Raw genomic sequence first — 6000 nt, 5'->3', positions numbered from 1 at the left:
TGAAGTCTTGAAGCCTCAAATGGAGTTTCTATCAAATATTAATATTTTTGCTTCTTCGGTTTTCTTGAAGGCAAGGACTTTCTTGAATCTTTGGTCATAGCAAGCTATGTGGTTCAAGATTTGAAGTATTTCAGCATTATTCATGCATTTGTAAGGGCTTCTTGCCATTTTTGACACATATAAAACATTGGCAAGGGATCTTTCAAAATTTTCATGATCTCGAGACTTGTAAGTGGTCATATTGTCAATGCAAGTCATGGGATTGATGAAGGCATGTTTGACCACTTGGATAGAAGACAAGAGTCCATGATCGAAGGCATGTTTGATTTCCTTGAGAGAATAGAAGATCTCTTGGCACAAGAAATGAAGATTGGATTTGCATTTCTTGGTGAAGAATTCACAAGGCAAGCAAAGACTCTTCAACCCATAAGCCCTCCTTTAAAGTTTCGTGAAGGGACAATTTGTGGGAAAACTTCAAAGAAACCTAGCTTGGTAACCTATGAAGAAGAAGAATTCATGGTACCCAAGGCAAGGAAAATCTATCACCCTAGGGTTAACAACAAAGGATGGAAGGAAGAGGCAAGAGGATTATCAAGATCCTATGGTGAATGGTACTTGGAATAGTAGACTTAATTTTGGTAGACCTACAAGGGGATCTTGATGAATTCAAAGGCCTTAAAGCCAAGTTGGTATTCAAAGGTGAAGGCAACTTCAATGAAGAGTTTGAATAATGAGTAAAAAAAATGGACATGTATTCTCAACTCAATTCAAGGAGCGAAACAGCTAAAGTCTATTTTTCTACTCTATATCTCGAAGGATATGCTCACACTTGTTGGTGGAGACATCTCTCTTCCAATGGGTATGGAATTACTACATGGGTAACCTTCAAAGAGGAAATGAGAGAGACCTTAACTTTGGAGTTACATAACAAATAAGGTCATTAGCATGTGGAATGTCCTAGAGCAGCAAAAAGGAGGATGTGTGAAAGAGTATTCAAACCATCTTCTCAAGCTTTTTTTGCATTTGGAAGGGTTTAGTGAGAGGTAGAAATGATCAAGTACATCAAAGGATTAAAGTCTAGCATTGGTGCTGATGTGAATGCACAAAGGCCTCTTTCTCTCAAGGGGGCTATGATGTTAGCATACATCCATGAAGAGAAATGCCTTCATGTTTGTCACTTCAAGACTGCTTTAAGGATTGAAATGACTACTATTTCACATGTGAAACCCTCATACGGTTCTACCATTCCTAGATATCCCATGATCTATGGTAGGGGTGAAAAGGAAAACTTTAGAGATGGTAATGCTTTTTCTAAAGGCCCTAGTGGACGGAAAGCATACAAATGGTGTGTGAATAAGAGTATCATGATTAAGGAGGATCGTATCAATGAGCTTAAGGCCAAGGGTTTATGATTCAAGTGTGTGGAGAAAAGTGGAACAAAGACCACTGAAAATCATGCAAAGAAAAGAAGGTTTATGAATATGATTCCCATGGGATGAGATGATGAAGGAATTGAGGAAGAAGCTGAATTTTGTGGATTACCATGAGCATTAGGAAGTTGACTACGTTCATGATCCTAATGGTGATTTCCCTTTTGATCCCAGTGAATCATGTGAGGATTATTATGATGATGATTACCCTCTAACATTCTATATTATGGATGCATCAAGGCATGATGTTGTACTATGCACTCCTTATTATAATATGTATGCAAGTTGCAAAGGTGCAAATACTCTGAGGCTTAAATCTATGATCAATGGAAAAGTGGCACATGTGTTGGTGGATAGAGGCAATACACATAGTTTTGTGAACAAAAGATTGTTGTGCAATCTCAAATTGCATCCTATGTGTGCGCTTTTGCCGCACAGGTCGTAGCTGGGGACTTGCCGGACACCGTATGCGAGCCACGAATGGCTGCAAGCATACAACCAGTAAGGCAAGCATACAACCAGTAAGGCAAGCTCAAAACAGAATGCAAAAGGTGTGTCACTCACCGCTTAACCGCCGCCTTGAAGGATTCCCGCGTCGCAGCCGTGAAGAAGGAGCCGCCGTCGCCGCTCTACCGCCTCTCCGCCGCCATGCTGCTACACAGTGCTCGATCGCTCTCTCACTCTCTCTCTCTCTCTCTCTCACACGCAGGAGAAGAAAACCAAGGAGATAAGGCAAGAGCACTCTTGTATTCACAACACATGAGAATGAGGATTTTAGGGTTACATTTGACTCTTATAGGTGACTTGGCTGTTCACACTTGGGCGCCCATACATGGCCGGCCGACCGACCCTAACCCTTATCCTACTGATATCCAAGGTGCGCCTCATCGGCGATCACCCAATCGCTTTATCCTTAACATATGGTGCCGACAAGCCCGGCCCATGACTCAGAATATTTAAATTAATGACGTAAAACATAGTACGTCTCAATGTCCGCCATGGGTTAACATGCCCCCCTTCCTAATGTAGATTCCGTCCTCGGAAGCTATGGCATGGTAAGCTCGACAGGGTTGTTGTGGTGGACCGTCTGCAAAACAAGGAAGTAGAGTGAAAGTATGCTGGAATTCAAAAGATATAAAGTGTAGAAATTCAAGCATGTTAGACCACAATGGATGTTGCTATGAGAATTAGTTTAAGTTTCACATGAATGAGCTAGTGTAGCAAATTAACAGGAGTTTAAAATTATTGAAAGTAAATCAAGAGTGAGCAAGGTGTCAAAGGTAATTCAAGGTTTATAAAACTGGCCTAAGTCAAGGAAAAAAACCAAGCTTAATAAATAAACAGATGACCACACTGTGTCTACTCTAAGAACAAGTTTATACCATGAGCCTAGGGACACAAGAAACATTAGAGTGACAGGAGCCTTTTGCCTTTATTTCTTCACGCACGTGATAATTTTTATACACAATGGCGACCTTCCTAAGGTAAAACTAACATCGATCCTGGTACCATGTTTAACACAAGGCATTATCCAGGAATCTATTAGTTCACCTTAGGCAAGGCTACCCCCTACCGACCAAGGCATCGGTCTGGAGTAGAATACTCCTCGCCTACCAAGTATCAATAAGGCGATAGGCCAACATTAAAGCACATCATATACTTGCATTACCATTTATTGTAGGCTTTTTTTTAATTATTTAAATTTCTTTTGATCTTCGCTCCTGAACTAAAATGTGTTCTTACATCCTTTCGACAAGGGGTAAAAGCTATGTCCTAGAGGTCAACACACACACAGCCAGGTGTCAAACATTAAGATGGTTTGATCCTAGACCTAAGACAATCGTATTCCAAGGTTAACTAAAGACGTCATGCATTCTCAGGAATATATCCAATAAAGTTAAGCTCATTAATGATTTACACTAGCATGCAAGCAACTTCAAAAACTAAGTAGTACATTGACAATTTCCATGTGGTCATGCATTATAGTTTATGCAATTAATTGAACAGTAAAAACGAAAGAGAGTGGGTATGGAAGAATTACACCTATAATTGGAGATATCCTTGATTCGATGAGACAGCTTGCAATTTTTTGATGAACGTTGCGGCAGTCTCAGGACTTGAAAGCGAACCCACCTCAAACTTTTTTAACCTGTACAATCAACTAACAAGCACTATACCTCGAGAGGCACATCAGTGTGAAAATTTCAAGACTTGTTTAAGGAATCTAGACTAGAAAAAACTTAAAAACACTAACCTACCTACCAGTCACCACACTACTACTGAGGATACGGTAAGAGGATGTTGTATTGTCCTGGCTCTAGCCCTAAGGCTAAGCCTCTATCCGCATCATCCAAATAAATAAAATCAACCTCAGTAGTGCCATGAGTTTCATCCGTCCATTCATCATTGTCAGATATTTCCTTTTCATTTTCCCATCCACATAGACTCATCAAGAATGTAACCATGCGAGGATAGTCATCTTGTGGAAAAGGAAAGCATTGGGCTATCGGGGATATGTCCTCTACGGAGTAGGGGTCAGTCATGGTCAATAGGCAAATTAGCCATTCTAATTCCTCAACATTTTCCTCTCTGGCTAGTACATCTATATGATCCCATTCAGTTTCAATTACAGGATAGCACATGTGGAATATCTGAGAAAGGTACATATGATACCTCTCACCAAAGGTAGGAGTGGATGAAGTGTATGATGATCGGGCATCTGCCATATCTGCAAACACAGATATAGCATCAGTAGGTTTATGACAGGTCAATCTAGTTCTTGATTGTATACGGATATTTCTCTTGTTTTTGTGCTCTTGCTCTTTTTACTATTTTTTGTTTTTCTTTTCTTTGTCTTTCTGTGTATGAAGCTATATATATACATCCCCTTGAATTTGGCAATTACATGGTCAGGGGAGAAGGCTAAGGAGGAAGCATTAGAATGTCGAGCGTGAGTACATGCTCCCCCTTTCCTTGGGTAGATCATATTATTTGCAATGACGTTGCAGCCTCTTGGAACCAATTTGTCCAGCGGGTCATAGGTTGGGATGTGGGCAGATAGCTTTTTATGACCCTTGTGGCCACATTTAATTGTAGAGATGGTAGTGTACGCTCCCATTGACGAATGGAGGAAATGGTTTCCGACGATACTATTACAAGGGGAGACGTAGACTCATCGGTTTTTTGTTGGGTGTTGGCAAGAGTAGGTGTAGAGCATGGAGAAACTTCTATATCAGCGTGTGCCTGGCATGAGGAGCTAGAAGCTTCATGTGGCTCCCCCCTTCCTGAGCTAGGTGGTAATGATCGATATCGTTTAGGAATCCAAACTAACTCTGGAAGAAGTGGTGTGGAGCACTCTGTTACCTTTCCCTTACCACGATCTTGAATTATCATTGGGGTGGCAACAATTGGTTTGCAAAGTTTTACAGGTGATGTAGATGGATTCAGCTTATGTTTAGGGACCCAAATCTGGTCATTTCCCTTGTAGTACCCTTGGGCTACTAATAATTTTTTAGGGATCCATCGCGATGTTATATTTCCCTTTCTCGGGTGGGTAGCTTCTTTCCTTTTACGAGGCTTCTTGGTGGCTGAACGAGATTGAGCAGGGAAAGTAGCTGTTAATGAAGCTTTGGGGACCCATCTGAATGTACTCTTTGGCATAGTAAGCGAAGCTTTAGGGACCACCTTGCCTGTTTCCACTCTTGGCGTTGAAGCGTTAGAGGGGTGGCAAACAATCAAAGATGGTTTTGCCACTGGACTTGGTGATTTTTCGTTATCCCATCATTTTGTCCAGAGTGGATGGCTTAGGAGCGAGATTTTGAGCGGTCAGACCTAGTGTTGGTTCTTGCGTCGTGACTCGTCTGGTTGCCCAATCGATATTGCATTTGGTGGCCATCATCCATTTGCGCCCTAAGTTTACAGTCCCTTCCATGGTACTAGCAGGCATAACCAAAAAGATTTGAATTATGGTTCCCTTGTCATAAGCAACCGAAGTGTGCAGAATTCCTGAGACAAGGGTTTTCTTCTTGTTGATTCCTTGAACTTGGATAGAGCTCTTGGATAAAGGCGGTTTTCCCAGTTGACACCACACGCCATATGATAGCAAATTGTGTTGAGCTCCTGTATCCAATAATGCATTATACAGCACCTCCCCGTAAGGACTCTGTAACTCAATTGGGTATCTTAGAGGTGGGTTAGATTCCAGTGCATCCTCCTCTGCTTCCTCGAAAAATACTTGCGTAATTCCCAAGTTGGCTTCTCGTTGTCTCCTAGCACGCTGTTGACATTCTTTAGCTTCGACTCTTGCTTGTATCTTTTTAAGCTCAGTCTGTTCTTTAGCTGCCTTCTTTTGATGGATTGCATGTAACTCCTCTTGGCTCAGGGGGTCATAGTATCGTTTGAATTTACTCCCATTAAGGAATCCAATGGTTTCAACTCCGTCGAGAGTCTCCACTCTGATGGTACCTTGCGGGGTAATTTCACATACTCTATATGGTCCCTTACCAGCATATTTGAGCTTCTTCTTTTCGTTTCGCACTCCATACATCAGGACTTTATCCCCAACCTTGAT

This window comes from Cibotium barometz, chromosome 39, assembly GCF_041138505.1.
Source record: "Cibotium barometz isolate CiBa-2024 chromosome 39, ASM4113850v1, whole genome shotgun sequence".
NCBI lineage: Eukaryota > Viridiplantae > Streptophyta > Polypodiopsida > Cyatheales > Cibotiaceae > Cibotium > Cibotium barometz.
The sequence above is the reverse complement of the archived record's forward strand: the minus strand, read 5'-3'. Positions refer to the sequence as shown.